Consider the following 17,825-nt stretch of genomic DNA (forward strand, 5'->3'; position numbering starts at 1 on the left):
ATAAATTTTTATATTTTATTAGTTTGAAATATTTATAACAGAGAGTTGGATAATAAAAAAAGCCGCTTGCCTGTTTACGAGTTATAAGCAGTCTTTTATGCATCAACAATATCTTTTCAGTTGAGATGATGGCGCTTGCTTTTCGTTCCTCCTGCAGAGCACGTTCCGGTCCGTACCTGGTGGTAGCTGCAAACAAAGTTCGCAATCTTGGGCAGATAGACCAAAAAAGAGGCTAGGATCGATCGGTATAATATCAAGTGGATCTATTTCAAGTTCTTCTGGGTGTTACATACACATCTGTACAAACTTAATACAATCTTGTATCACGGATGCCGTAAGATATAAATACGAGTTTTGTTGAAATGACAAAAAAAAGTGATGCCATTATATCAATCGAGGAGTTTATTACAATCATTTACTTTTTAATGTTCAATGTTAACTTAACGTAAAGTAAAAAACCTAATTTTTTTTTTTTTTGGAAATGCGATACGAAACAATCAAAACTTTTGAGTTGAACGTGCAAATGAGCCTCAAAAGCTCATCGTCTACAAATTACGGTTGATAAGAATGAACACACTCATAAACGATACAGATAAGCACACGGTACAGCGATGGTGCCGCCAACTATAATTGGGCGACGCATAACGTCGCCATCCCTTCTGTTGCGACATCCAAAAAATTAAGTTCTATGCTAAGAAGAAAAGAACATCACTCTGCCACATGAATAAGGAATATCTGGCTTAGCTCAGCCGCTGACTCCAAATAAATGAGAGGATAATTGTAACTAAGGGATTGGCTGGCTTTTAGCTTAGCCGCTTAATAATTCTCTAACGAATAGGCATCACAGTGTTGACTAAATGCAGATGTATCGAATAATGCTGTAATTGGCTGCTTCATAGTGTTGGTTATCGTAATGTGAAGTCCTTGTCTTTAGACAAGTGAAATGCGAGACAATAAATGGAGTCCGAAAATGAAACGGGAAAAGCGAATCAAGATTATTGGAAATGGTCAGCATATCGCCGTGATGGTTCTCCGTCCTTATCGCATTAAATAAACATAAGAGTCAAACAAGAAAGGACTTAAAAGTGTTCTTACTGGATAGCCCTGAAGTATATCTGGGCTAGAGCGCCCTTTAGAAGATGAAAAGCACTAACTGCTAAGGCAATCAACTTGTTTCTTTTTTTTTTTTTCTTTGGTATAACGTCAAGGAAATCGAAGATCTAGTGCTCGAAAATCATCGATTGATGATGATCTATGGGCATTTTATTTGGATCAACATAAACCCATTTTATAAGAAATTTGGTGCCTAAAAGGTCTCAAATCTGGGTAGGCTCCGAACACTTTGAATTTTTTGCAAAAACAGGCAACGTCTGTGAAACAATGCTTACTGACTACCAGGACGACATTTCTTGCTTAGAACCATGCGACTTTTGAATCTTCAGCTAACTCATAGTATCGCTATGCAGACATCACTTCAGCTTGACTGATGAGATAAAAGCCAAATCAAAACTATGTTTAAGGTTTTTCCGGAAAAAGAATTCTGTGGCGGTTTTCGAGGATTGGAACATATGTGAGCATAAGTGGATCGTGTGGGGCGAGAGGACGATGAAATTGATTTGAGAGAAGAAATGAAACTTTTTCTTTTTATAGAAAATTTCATCCTACGCTTTGGCCACAGCGATGTGTGTTTCATAGTAATATTTTGCCTCCACTTAGATTGCTTGACGTTTGCTTGAGATACCGTAACCGTTACAAATTCTTAAATATATTCTATGCATGTATATATCGACATAAGTCAACCGCACTAAAACTTTAGCATCGATATAGGAATAATGATCATGACAGCATTATGGAGAGTCCAACAGTTTCGAGGAATTGCAACTTTTTCACAATTGGTATTCTGAACGTATTGTTTTGTGGACAATGTCTTTCGTGTTAGGGGAAGAAAGAATTGTGAAAATAGTTTACCATTGACTCTTGCCAATATTAGTCTCTTTAATAGCACACACGAAAAGTAAAGGATTTCAAGTTATTCGTACTTCTTTTGATAATTTGTTGACAAATTGTCCTTAATTTCCTTTCGCTTTTCACATCGCTAAGATAAGAAATGAGAATCAAGAAACTTCAGACAGAAGACATTAAAGTGCAAAATATATGGGACGTAAACCCAGCTCGGGACTCTCAAGAAACTTTCAGACAGCTTATCAGGCAATAATTAATCAATAATTTCTAGACGTTTATATGCGACGGGAATGATCCAAAAGAAGGGAAATGACTTGATGATTATGAATTAACGAAAAATGCCAATTCGAACCGGTTTAACATCACGGTTTTATTGCTGGCGGTGAATTGTGGGTGTACTACGACAATCCTGAGCGTAAAGAGTCATGCGTTAATCCAGGAGAGCCATCCATGTTGACCATAGCAACAACGCCTTGCTGTGCAGACGGCGGAATCAGCAAAATATTACGAGCTGCTAAAACCGAATGAAACTGTTATTGCACATGTCTACCGGCGAAAACTGAACAAATAGAAGGATGTGTTGTTGCAGAAAAGACCAGCAATAGTAGCTAACAGACGCAGTCATCCTCTTGCATGGCGACGTTCGACGGCACATTGCAAGTGTTGTCGAAGATACACTGTTCACACGCCTATCAGTGGCTGACGACAAGAAAGTTTCGTTTGGTGATTCGACATATGTTAATTAAATTTTGATACTTCATATCAGCTACAATTTTGATTGCAGGAACATGTTTTAAGCAGAATTTATGTTTGACATTTTCTGAAACGTGCACTCAATTTAGTATAAAATCAAAGTTTTGTAAGTTTTTGACGGTATGGATTTCGGTAAGAAACTAATAAATTTTGCGTATAATAGCAAACAAATCGAATCAATATCTGAGTCAATGTCTTCTGAGGCCCTTCTTAAGTTCATAAAAGACTAAATTCCGTCATGGGATTGTTTAGGTCAATAGAGGAGATGAATGGGATTCATCATCATTAGAATTACAATGTAACTAAACTTTTGCTTCTATAACCAGAAAAGGCAATAAACAGACAAAACTTAAAACATAAAATTACAACACGAATTCAATATGAATTGGCGACGAAACTGCACAACATAAAAAATAAATCTGAATGGTTTTGAAAATGTGTTCTTATCCAGGGAAATTTTCTGATATTTTGGACGTACAAGCTAAACATTTGATTAAAACTAATATATGTATATGAATTGATACCCGTCGATAAGTCGAAGTTTTCCTTTTATATGTTATTAATATGTGCAAGTAACAGCCGTATGTATATCTGGTTAGGTTTTTTTATTTAGCACGTATGCTATACATATCTGGCTCTGTTCACTATAACGGCAAAGGAATTCTATTAAATTTGAGACAAGTTACTAATTTCTTTACGCTCTAAGCTAATTCAGCTAAATTAAAAGTTTCAGATAACATTTTTGTATTTATTATTAAGTTTTTGCAGAAACGAAAATCGCATTGACCACAGTCGACTGCATGAAAGAGGAGAAAGCAATTTGCTGCTGCTTCATGGCGTTTCCTTGTTCGCTTTCCTTTTGTCATTTCGTATAAAATATAAATTCACATCGAAATCCTAATTGAACAATGTCAACTCATTGCTGATTGTGTCCTGTATTTTGGTGGTTTTATAGATAACTGCTTATTTATAAAGATCACGATAACAGCAAACAGCATAAAACTTTTAGTAAAATTAATGATAGTGAATGGCGGTAACATTTACGGGACCTGATAAACTATATATATTTTCTAATCGGCATTAAATTTTGAAACAATGTAAACACGTCCGTCTGCTTGTTTGTGTAATATCTATGGGAAGTCTTTGGTAAATCTTCGCCTGATTGCACAAATGCAAAAAATAAGTCTCAAGTCTCAAGTCTCCCAAAATAAAATTCGAGATCCTTACACGTGGATTAGTATATCAAATGAATAAAATCGGTGATAGGACATGCTTACAATATATAAATATAAACATAACACACATACTGAGAACTCTACTCTCTTGCTTCCTGAATTTTTCGCTTGTTATTACTCACTCATAAGTTGCAAGAGAAGTATGTGTATGTACAATGTGGATTCTGCAGCTAAGCCTACAGTACGCATATAAAAATTGGAAAAAACCTCCCAAGCCCGCTCACTATTATATGCCATCGAAATTAAATTTTTTTTCCTATTTATTTTTAATTTTTATTAATTTCTTTGAGGTAAAATCGGGATAGATAGAGAGAGAGAAAATTCGCCCATAGCCAATGTAACTTTCTTAGTTGTTTTTTTTTGGTAACACAAATAATCCTTTTAATTATAGTTGTGTAGTTGTATAGTTTTTTTTCTGCATATTTTCGTTTTGATGTTTAGTTTTATATATTTAATTTTTCATGGAATTCATGAAAAAAATTTCGCTTTGTATGTTTTATCAGTTGAACATTTCTATTATACAAGTGTCTCTGTTTTTGTTTTATTCTTGATTGCGTGGTTGTGTAATTTGGATGGAAAATAACATCATATCACGATTAATTGTCGAAGTGTAAGGGAGTTTGCATATATACAAGCACATTTGTATATTGCAGGTTTCAGCAATTCATGCTTATCTTTTATCCGTTTCAAGTGTAGTAACTGCAACACCATAAATCTTATTAGACTTTAATTGAATTCCTAGACGTTGGTGTTTATATATTTTTTCCTGTATTTTCTGCAACAAATGAACTAAATAAAAGTATGCTAACCTGCGAATTCTTTTGCAACACCCTTCTCGGGTTCGGGTTGTATTCAATCTGGATAACTTTGATTATTTCGAGTATAGTCGAGCTCATCGATTCATACTCTATTCATTGCAATATATTTGTGTGTGTAGAGGACGAAATAATAAAAGTAAATGAATTTATTTCGCACTCTCTAAGTTCTCCGTATTTTCAGAGGATGCACATTCATATAGTTATTTATATTACCACTTTTACGTTCCTTATTCCATTCTATTATCAAAACTAATACTCGAAGATTACATTTATGGTCAAGTTTTGTTTTTTTTGTTTTTTTCAATGTTTTTCACGACTTGAACGAGGACTAAAAGCGAGCGCTCGATAATAAATATACTCCGGAATCCAAACGCAAAGTGCACCAAAGCCGGTAGGAATTGAAATGAAAGTCAAATCGACTCAACAAAGTGGAAGTGATAATATTTTGATCTTTATTGTGCGTTTTTTTTTTTTTTTTTTTTTGAACTCATCCCAGAGAATAAATTGGTTTTGTCGACATTGTAGATATTAAAACACGAGAAACTAACTCTAAATGGCTAAAATTATGGGAAATATATTCGCATCTAATTGTAAATAAAAAATAGCAAAGGCAAGTGTGAATAACAAAGAAAATAAAACAACAAAATTTAAATATAAGAAACACATCCATACGTGCACAAAATATAAAGCGGCACTCTTGCGCACATTAACATACAGTCGTAAGGACCACGGCAAGTGTAACATACACAAATACGGATATAAATATCTTTGCTTCATATTTACGAAATTCTATAGAAATACACATAAATGTGGAGAAATGAAAACAATGAAAGGCGACATTAACACAGCTAATGGCGGCTTCTCATTCAAAAATTCAAGCTCAAGTGCGTGTCAACTGCATGCTGCTGACTTTGGTAAAGGCATCTTCATCGCAAACTTCATGAATTTGTACGCAAGTCTATGAAACATAATAACCTTCGATTGACGCGTAATAACCTTCGAGAACGGTGTAGGTTCTTTCGCTTACTTTTCCATACAGTTAGTCTCATTTATATTGGCTTTTTTTGCTCGACAAAAAGTAAACGCTTATTAAACTTAGTCCATTGTCCAAACATAAAATTTTTTTTACTAATTTGTACTACTAGGGAATACATTATTAATACTGATTGTTTTTCCATAACAATTTTCCTTGTGTGGGAAACAGAGGTCTTGCTCCATTCCTTTTGTAGCACTTTGAAGAACTTTGAACTGTGAAGCACTTTGGGACAGTTATATAAGAGTCGCTCAGCGGTACTTATCCTTGAGGTCATTATCTAGATAGAATTTAAATGCTTCCAAAATACCAAGTTTGTCCGCACCTCTTTTCATATATTCCTTTAATATTCTTAAATAACCCTCCTTGTTTAGAATGCCTTCCATAAACACCAACTTTTCGACTCCATTATCTCACAGCATGCCAAACTATAGCCCAACCATTGCCTTGCTCGTTGGTACAAGAACGTAATACCGGCTCAATTCTAATTCTAAGTGGCTTAACGAAGATGACTACGGATTGATAAGAAATCAAGAAAAAAAAATAAAAAATATTCTTTAAAGAATCGTTGCAAAATTTTTTGAATAACAATAATCATCCGACTATTCACAATGAATGCTTATCACTAAGCCAGCCATGAATGAATACAGTTTATATGCTCACCGAGAGATATGCACCGTACGACCTATGAATAAATATTTAGATGTATGCATACATGTTTATGCAAATGATGTGTATGGATGAATATGTCTGAGAATGTGTGAATAGAACTTATTTCCATACTTAAGAATGTGATTTTTTATCATATTTGCTGAGTATTTATAGTATTTACGAATGAGATACAAAAAATATGTTGGTCGTTGTATATATATATATGTATATATATATATATATCTGTTCTCTCATTCTTAACCCTCCATTCATCTCCTTGTCTTTATGTAAAGAACAAAAAAATAAATAAATAAATAAAATGAATGCTTTATTATTTCGGGCTCCGTTGGAAGAAATTCTTAAAATAATGCGCGAAATCGATCGGTTTCCAAGGTTAAGCACGATTATCACATACATCATTCTACTGGTAATGCTAATGTTAAAACAAATATATTCTCTGTTATTACTGAGTTTCAAATAAAACTCTCAGAATTACCTATTGACCTATCTAATACTACCCGTTGAGCAAATGAGAAAAATTTAAACGTAACATTTTACAAACAGAGATTATTGCCTTAATAGATACTTTCGATATTCATTGCTTAAGGGAAATATTTTCTTTGAAGCGTTCAGAGAACACCACATACGGCAAATTAATTCATGCCTGCGAAGTCATGGTCTGGGACCTTACCTGTTGATATCGAGTCTCTCTTATAATGTAATATTCTACTGATAGATGCCCTTACAAAGGATTTGTGCTTACTTAGAAGCACCCAACTCCCAAGAAATATTACGTTAGTGTAGCTCCGATCGATTCGGAAGCTTCTGTCAAGAGTTTAAGAGTTGAAGATAAAATTTCTGCCTTTCGTTTTTATATTTTTTTTTTATACATCTGATTGACGTCTTCTTCGTCATCTTGCAACACGTACACTGTAAAATGCATAATTTTGTCTGGAAAGGATATGACAAGTGATGGGCATCTTTCAGCAAAAACTTTCGCCAAACATTTCCAAGGAGCAACATTTAAACATGGAGAGTCAAATTTATGTTTCCGGGATTGCAGCCTAACAATAAAAACGAATAAAAATATTATTATAATAAAATCATCTTTGTAGTGTATATCAAAACACGATAAACACGCTTTTTTTTTCTCGAAAACATAACGAAGCGTAACTCTTAACAATGTTAATTTCTCTTATTCGATTTTTTTGCAACATCTTTAAAATAACATACTCCCGCGAAACATATTACACTTTTCGATAAGTTAGTCATAAGACAATCATCATATCCTCCTATCAATCCTATTTATCAATCATATTTAGCAAACTAGGACATCACAAATGTTGAAGTTGTGCAAAATTGGCTTCGAAGCCGCGAAGTTTCTACATACGGTCAATACAGTCACTAATATATGACATTAAAAGAGTGTGAGTGAGTTTAAGTTTGATGCTAATTCTTAGGTAAACATCAAAACTGTCGAGGTTTCGCAAAGTCAAACAAACTGTTGCCTAAATCTTATCCATATGTAGGCTAAAGTTTAGTTTGCTACCGAGAATTATCCCAAGACATCGCGTGAACTCGACAAATTCAATATACACATCAAATATTTTGATATTAAAAGCGGCACCACCGTGTCCATGGCTGTTGAAAACAAGACCTTTTGATTTACTTGTATTAATCGAAAGAAAATTATTGAGCATCTAATCGTTAATTCTTAATAGTCATTTATTAACTTTTCGTTCGAACGAAACAGTGTTCCACTGATCGCAGCTCAAGAGACTGAAAACATCGTCGGCGTAGCCGAAATATGTACACTCGTCTATCTCTATAGCTTCGATGACGCCACTCAAGAAGAGATAAAAAAGAACGGGACCTAAAATTGAGTCCTGAGGAGCACTTTAACTATTATAGACCCAACATCGTTAATAGAAACGAAGTGCTTGCGGTTGAGTAGGTAAGATTGCATAAGATCACATGCACTTCTGGAAAAGTTAAAGTTGTGATAAGACTTCTCAATAAGTATTGAATGAGGGTCTCCATGGAACACATTCGAAAGGTCTAGGCAGATAAGTGTTTAAAATTTTCTCCACTTAATTCAGTAATAGAGGCGGAAAGACGCGATGCATTACGGTGAGCATGGAATCCAAACTGACAATCAAGAGTGGCGCCCTGGTCTGCAAACTTTTCGATTCGTATTAAGTTATCCAAGGCAAAAGGATTTTCATGTTTTGGAAGTCCGGTTCTGTAGTCTATAACATGTCTGCCAGTTATCCTTATTGTCATGTGTAATATGGTGTTGATATGTTATGTGTCTAAGCGGGCAAGCGTACGTTATTTGCCGAAAATAATTGTATTAGAGAGTCAGGTTGGTTACTTACACAGTTATTTGAATATGAAAGGAAGAAGTGAAGCACACGCAAGAGGTCAGTAATGGCATTTACATTCGCTCTGCTGTAATTAGTGAAAAAGCTAATTGGTTGGATGTAATCCCCGTCTAATAGGGATGTCAACAAAAATTAAGATATGTCAGGAATGATTGTTCAACTCGAATTAGTATGAGCTATATTTTCACTCGTTGAAAAGTAATCTACAAAGCCAGTAAATAGATGTTGAGGACTGAGGTCTTTTCTTCGGTCCAATTTGAACGGTTCCATTTAAGCCAATGTTGTCACGCAACAATCAATATTATTAAAATATCCTACACATTCCTCTAGTTATAGATATATCCATTAACCGTTTTTTGTTCTCTTTCTTTTTTGTTCTTCTTGCTTTCATCAGTAGCACTGCATGCCGCAAGGCACCTTAAATTAAACTTACCTCGGGAAGATGGATGAGGTGTTGCTCTTCTTCTTTTTTTTTTTTTTTGATTTTTCAAGGATATATTTTTCATTTTTCAGTTTTCCTCATTTAAATATATGCTAAACGCAACTTGCTTAAATATTATTTCTTTATTAATTTTTCTTCTATTTTAAGAAGATGATGAGAAAAGCACTTTTTTTTTGAAGCTGTTGCTGTGCTCTTCCATCTTACATACGTCCTATCCTTCCTTGGTATATATGTCTGGCAGAGCTTAGAATAAAGTGCACGATGCCATAACTTGTAACTATCCTTGATTGATATTATGTTGTAAGACTCACTACTGAGCGACTTTAAAAGCGGTTAATCTCCTATGCATAATTGCATAAAGTTAGAATTCATTTCATTTTCACTCCTACCATCTTTTATTTTTTATATCCATATTTGTTAATATATTCGTTCGCCGAATAGGCGGACGGCAGGGAGAAAGCGGTGCTGCAATCTGTTAATAGCGAGTAATTACAAACTATTTAAAGTACAAAATTGTCCTTAGTACCTCAATTTGGTTGACATAAATGTCTGCTTATAAAAAGTATGGATCAGTGCAACAATTAGCGCAATAAAATGCTTTACTTTACATTTCCAAAACAAACAGAAATTTTGTTCGGTAATGTGTGTTTGTAGATGATTTTATTGGCAACAAACATTACATGCCCAAGCGCAAGCACTTACAAGTCATTAAGCGGTTCATTGAGTGCTGATTGAAACATGGTGTGTGGTTTACAGAAAGACTCCTATTTGTTATCGTTATCATACTATGTTTTTTCTTAATGTTGGCTTTTACGCAACACTGTTTGAATGGAGGATGATGGTTGAGTTGACCAAGAAAGCAGCACAGACAAATTTGCAAGCTGTGTGCTGCACAATGGAAGTCAATTTCATTCAAAACATTATTTAATACTGAAGACCAACTAAATAAAGTGATTTTTCGTACAATTGTACGGAATGAATATGCTGTTAATTTCGAACAGAAAAATTAAGTACTTACTCTATTTAAAAAAAAAAAAAAAACAGAAAAAGAAACAGAAGCAGGCAGGACTGAGGCTTTTATACCCTACCATCTCCAACTTTAAAAAGCAAATATGAATATGAATAGAATAGAATATGGAAAAAAAATTAAATTTCGAGCCTTTTTTTATTTAATTTTTTTACAAATACTGTAGTAGGGTTCCCTAAAAGTTTTGTTATTGCCTGTGTTTTTTGGTAATGCCGAAGCACACCATTTTTTTTTATTTATTTTGTATTGTGGGCCACTCCCTCCATCCCTGATGTAGGCCATTTTCAATCAAGTAATTTGTTTACGACAATTGCCGATCTTTTCGCCAAATTTAAAGATGATGTCTTTACATATCCACAAAGACGGAAGAATAGTTAGGTGTGAATCGATGTAGAATTGAATAAACTCATTAAGATTATTTATTCGTAATAGGGTTTCCGAAGTTTCGATTTAGGTGGATGCGAACGATAAATTGTGACAAAGTCGATATACTCCCATCCTTTAGTAGATAGTATAAAAAAAAAGAAAAAAAAAACAAAGCAAAGACAACTAACAAGCAACAAAATAAATAAACAAGAATACCATATGTTGCATCAGTACACGATGCCCTTCCTTCTAATTGATTGACAATCTCACCATAAAACGGAAATTGTGATTTAATAGCCGCAATTCATTCTCTAGTTTGTTGCGTCAATACTTTTTTTCACAATTTTGTTTATCTTTTTTGTCATAATTGTACGCAATTTATATGAACATCACGGAACATGAACAAAACTGTGTCATTGTAACACATGGGTAGGAGATACATGCATACATGCATGCATGTACGGAGGTACGAAGGTAGCCACAGACAATTAGCAGCCAATCATATTCTCAGGCAGCTCGTGAGTGAATGAGTGAGTCAATCAGTTAGTCAGTTAGTTAGTCAAACAGTCAGTTAGTCAGTCAATTAGTTCGTCCGTTCATTGCTATCAGCCAGCCAAGCTGCCATTAGCTTTCATTCTATATACAATTGTTGTCGTCAGTTCATCAGTGATAATGCCCCTTTAATTAGGTGCCGATCAAAATTGATTAACTTCCATAAGCCGCGTCGCAGACAAGCATACATATACTGCACATAACTACAACATATATACACACACGCGCATATATATATATATATATATATATATATATATATATATATATATTGAAAACAATGAATACGTGTGACGTTGAATTTACTTTTGGTCACTGAAATTATCCAATTATACATCACATACATTGTATGTATTTATCACATATTTATACACCAATAACTATATATCAATATATATATATATATATATATATATGTATATATGTATATATGTACTTATGTAATATATGTCTGCTGGAAAACCGACTAAATTACGTGACAATTGTCAGACAAAAGTGAACTAAATAATTAAATGGAGTTAAGTTACGTGACCATTGTGTGAATGCGGGTTAAAAATGAAAACATTTTCCACACAGACACTTATGTGTCCATACATGCATGCCTATGTAAAATATAGGCCGACACATGGGCAATCATATCAAAATTTATAAGGATTTCATTTTATTTTGATGCTACATTTTGTTAAATCCGAACAAAAATTTATCGAACTATTTATTTTATGTAAATAATTCCAATTTTCCAGAATTAAATATATTTAGATTTAAAGTGTTAGCATTGTTGCCGGCAGCGATTTTTTCCTGCTTTTAGCATAATTTATGCAGATGTAATCTCTTTTTCTAGTTTTTTTTTTTTAAGTACATGGATGCAATGGAATATAGTTAATAAGTTAAGTATGAAAATAGAGAAATCGCCCATAATAGCAGCGACAAAGCACGATGATTCGCAAGAACGCTACAAGATAGATTCTAAAAGAAATTTTAAAAAATTTCACATTTCGGTTTATACATGTATGATTGATTATACGTTTTTCATCAATTAACTGAAGCTTTTCTTTTTAATTAATTAATTACAACTCGACTTGTTGCAGTTTCCTTAATCACATATTGAAAGGTTAAAATATTTACATCATGCGGAATAGTCATCACATTCTGATTGGGATTGAAAAATTTTACGATAAAAGTGTTGGTTGTTTCACCTCATACTTACTGCATCTTCTGTTGATTAAGTTAAATTTTCACTAAATCGACTTATGTATCAACAAAACGTCTATGTTTTGTATGAAGTGATAAAGAAAGACGCTTATGATTGATTCATTCATTCTTAGGTATTTTCACCTTTAAATGGTTTTCAACGATCAGATATAAAGGTTATACCCTTGCGAGGAACTTCACAGCAAATATTTTGCGGTTTCTGTGAACAATCTCAACAAATCGCAAGAGGATATCGCTTAACGAACAGGTCGAGTTGATATGTAACCATTGGGTTGGCAATTAAATAATTGCCGATTTCTTCAATGAAATAAAAGATTCTTTTTTTTTTACTTGGAATGAAGTTTAATCTATAATGTATTTTCTATTTTGTTTGATGACCTTTTGCCATCCCTTTGACAACTTGAAAATTCCACACTCGCAGGAAAAAGTGAGCCAAACACTCGGCCAAAAACTGAGTTAAGTAAGATTGCACAGCGTCATCATCTTTGAAAGTCTTACCACGAATGGAGTTGTCCAAGAGTCGAATTAAATGGTAACCCGATGGCGCGAGATCAGGGCCATATGGTGGATTTAACATCAATTTCCAAGCAATATTCATAAATTTTTACGGAGTGGCCAAGGACGTGTGCGGCCTAGCATTGTCCTGGTGAGAATGACACCTTTACGATTGACCAATTCTGGTCGCTTTTCCTTGACCGCTGCACTCAATTTGTCCAGTAGACCTCCGAATGAATGGTTTGGTTCCTTGGAAACCGATCAAAATATACCGGACTGTTCCAACCCCACGAAATTTACAGCCAAATCTTCTTTTGTTGGATATATGCCGTGAAATGGTTTGCGATGTCTCATTAGTGCATCACGTTCGTTTTCGATTGACTTTGTCGTACACAATCCACTCTTTGTCTCCAGCGACGATTCTTTTTAAAAACGGATCAAATTCATTGCTTTCAAGCAATAATTCGCAAGCGCTCGTGCACCTTGTCCGATGAGTGTCTTTCAAATAGTGCGGAACCCAAAAGTCCAGCTTCTTAATGAGACCGACACGTTCTAAATGCTTCTCAATGGCTGTATGTGAAACAATTAACTTCTCTACAATCTCCCGTGTACTTACGTGACGATCCGCTTCAAACTCATTAAGCTCAACTGGTCGACCAGAACGTTGGTCATCTTTAAGAGAAAAATCTCCAGAGCGGGATTTTTCAAACCAATTTGGCGAAAATGTTCTTTTTTGCACTCCTTATTAATATTGAGGTAAAAAAAAACTTTAAGAAAATATCTACGCAATGAACTTGTGAAGCTAGGTAAGGATGACATCTAACATATAGAAGAAGAATAAGATCATAACATTTGCGGATATCATAAAAATGGAAGTGAGAGACATCTATAACTGAAATCGGCAATCACTTTGTTGCCAAACCAATATTTGTATTACGAAGGCTTCACTTTCTTGCTTTAACACTATAATATATCGCATTTTAATAGTATTTTTGGAAAAAGAACAATATCACATTTTGCTGCGATCAATCAAATAAAACACATAGTATGTACTTTACCTATAATCTCGGACATGATCTTTTTATGCTAATAATTTGCAGGCTTAAACAATTCGACTACGTATCATTTATATGTTGGGCTAGGGGAGAAAGCATAAATTTCTAGTCTTACTTCTTCCTCTCGATATCAATTACGTACACAAACAGCCCCGCAAAAATAAAAAAATTATTGATGATTAAAGAAAAAACAAAAATATTTTAAGCTTACAATATAGATTGCCTCATAGGATAAATTTGTTAAAATAGATTTAGAAAGTCTTATTGGCAAATTGCTTCATCATTTAGAATTAACATTCCGTTCGATCTGTTGATCTCGGCGAATCGCTTGGAGCGTCAATATTTAGGCTCGGAATGAATGGAAAGGGATTCGTTTACTTCAACGTGTATTACAATTTATTTATGTTACATGACTTGGGTGAAATGAAATCGGTTTTCTTTTGTAACAATTCGTAATTTTCGATGGAAAATAAAAGATGCTGGAATATAATAGCTGTGTACATTAATGAATAATAAAAGAAACCGAGTAAGCGACACTTATTATTCTTTTTTTCCAACACTTAAAGTATATAACTTGTATATACGGTTCTCCTAAAATATTTTTCAATATGCTAAGGATGATCAAATAATAGCTACATATTTTTAATTTGAAGCAAAAACGAAATCCTATAAGACGTCAATATACTTCAACAACAAATTTTTTGTTCATAGAAAATTAATGAAATGAAACTTAATGTTAATTTCTATTGTTAAACTATAGTATTATGTAATTGTTATAGTGTTGTTTTGCCCTTACAAATATCGACTTGTTGTAGTCTGCCTGACATGGAATCCCCGAAATTTGCCAAATTGGTCGTATCAAGCTCTCCCCTCTTCGGCAATAAGCTTAAGTTTAAGTTCCTTAAGCGTAAGATAATGCTTAGAGTTGGAAAATATCTTGGCGAAAAGTATTCCGCAAAAGTCCTCAATATTAATGGTGATCATCGGGTCCATCCAAATTATACTTCTTCTCATCACTAATATATTTTTGAACTCTTCACCTCAAAATTTGTATTTGTCGATGCAGTATGCTTGTTGTATGCTGTGTTAAGCGTGATTTGGCAATTTTGTGTTCCTACCAAAGAGTTATCGTCTTTAAGAAATTGGTATACAGACTGTCTCGTTACAGTTAGCCTTTATTTGCCTATAAGGCATATATATTCATTAGTTGCTAAATGGAGTATGCGCCGCTTGGTCCTCTGATCTGTTGTTGCGGTGAGTCGACTGCGCTTAATGAAACCATAATTGTTAGAGTGATGTAGATAATTTGAAACCTTATTACGAAGCCGATTTAACGCAACTGCTATCTCGACAAGTTTCGTTCTTTCAAATTTTCCCGTGCTGCTCATCCCACAGTTCATTTCTACGTGGCATTTTCAACTAGCAGCAAAACTATGAACACAATTATTCCTTAAAAAATGTTGAAAATGCCTTAGCTATTTACCTACGACGAGATATTTTCTATAAAATATAAAATAAAAATTGAAGTGCTCACTTTTCATCGACAGAAATTCGAATAAAACTGATTGCGTTTCGTATTGAATTACAAGCTTACTGCGATAATTTCAGGTAATGGGACCACGGCTAAAGACGAAAGAAAGAGAAGGTACCTGATAAAGCGATAGTGCATATATATAAAAATATAGATTGCAAACCCAAAAATAATTTACCACAAAATAAATAAACCTATACTTGCACATATAATCATAATATTTGTCAGAATTAGACTTTAGATGTTCAGTGATGACATATTCATTATTTCAAAATAATTTCGTTCAAATCATCGTCTCTATAAAAATTTGTTCCAATTGCATCACAAACGCATCGCGTAATACAAATGTCCGCTTATTTTCGCTGTTGAATATGAAAAATTTTCGCTTGTTTTCATGTAAAGATCTGCTTTTCATGGAAGTGCTTATACGCATTTAGTATAAGGAGCGACATTTTGGATACTCCAAATTTTTAATAGGCTGTGCCAGCTGTGATTCAGAATATATTAAATTTATCTATATGTATGTGAGAGTCCAGAAAGACTTTTATTATGCCGATTGATTCAGAGCATTTTCCGTATGATGTTTTGTATATTTTTGTGTTTAACCTGTAGATCACAAATTTAGAAGAATTTTTGCACTAACTCATTTAGGCCACAGAAAAAATCCTATTAAAAATGAATTGATAGGAATGCTTTTCACGTCTCCTTCCCATACAATGTGTAATTGTGAAGGCGCCATGATTTGATATATGTCGTGAGTATAAAACGACAAAAAAAAGCTTTCATAAAATAAAAAATTTTGTAGCATACTTTGTAGCTGCAATTTGAAATGGTTTCTAGTATATAAACGATATGATATAACATACGACACGTGTAGTATTCTTTCGCTTCTACTTACAGTGTATTTTCAGTACACTTTGCTGAGGTGTATGCCCTAGGGATTGTAATTGTTGATATATTTTTGTCAACAACGTACCAACTACACCATATATTACTGTTACACAAAAAAAAAAAATCATTACCATAATATATCCCATACTTTACCATTTCATTCCCTTTTTAATGAGCTTTCGTTAATTATGGTATACAATGGTTATTAGAAGATTCGGTATAAACTGAATGTACATCCTCTCTTATGTTTTTCCTCTTTACGGCATTGTATTGTTGTTGTTGTTATTTCTTTTACATTTTTCTCCTCTGTTTGATTATTTAAGGTAAGTTGTTAGAGAAGGAGGGGATTTGCAAGCTATTGTAAAATATTTGTTTTGCTACACTGCAGTAAGCATTGTCAACGGCATTAATTTTTATTTATAAACATATTTTACATTATATATAATACATAAAGATATATATATACGATATATAAATGTATATAAATATATATGCCTTGGGTGGAAGGCGAACGAATGAAAGAGCTCCTGACGTTGGTGACATTAACATGAGCAATTCATGTAAACAAACAACCAACAACTGAATAAATATTTGCCATAGCGATATTAAGTGCGAGAAATGCAACTTTGTCAAAAGTAAATCCATGCATATGCATTCAAGCGTACGTAAAGTTATCAACTTACCGTGAACTTATATAAAGAGCAATTTAAGAATTATAATTGGGTTTTACGTAACAGTTGGAAAAAGCGTAACTACACTCGCCGTCATCCTCGATATGCTAAATTACTTCATTAATTTGCCATATTAATGTACCGATCTCTAAACGTAATATTAGATCGCTACCATGAACTTATATATTCTTTATATGATATATATATATATCGGTGAATGAAATCAAAAGCAAACTATCTCAAAATTTATTAGATACAGATATTGAAGCAAGTACTTTGTCAAAATCGTTTTTATGCCTGTCCACCTATTCAGGATCGCTAGGAAGCAAAAAATATTCATTACATTGTATTTTCAATTTCAGAACTACTTTAAGAAATCTATGCAATTATAAACGTTTTGGCTTAACATTCAAAACATTACCTAGGCGTTGCATGATAAACGAAAGAAGACAAATTTTCGTTACAGATTTTTTTCGACTTTGGGAGAGTTTTCTCGACGATGCTTTGCTATGCTGTCATCAGGCACTATTATTTTGAAAATTTTTTTATTTCGTGAGTATGTGTGTGTTTATATACGTTTAAGCTTTAATGTAGACGATGATGTCCTAATTTGTGGTATCTGTGGCACACTGGTCCTCAACATTTATTCCTTCAACGGATTCACTACTAATTTCTATGTTGCCGGCAAATGATGTGGTTGAGGCGTATCTTTTTTACAAAACGAGTATTAGTATGGATGGGCAAGTT

Source organism: Glossina fuscipes, unplaced genomic scaffold (genome assembly GCF_014805625.2).
Source record: "Glossina fuscipes isolate IAEA_lab_2018 unplaced genomic scaffold, Yale_Gfus_2 1, whole genome shotgun sequence".
Lineage (NCBI taxonomy): Eukaryota > Metazoa > Arthropoda > Insecta > Diptera > Glossinidae > Glossina > Glossina fuscipes.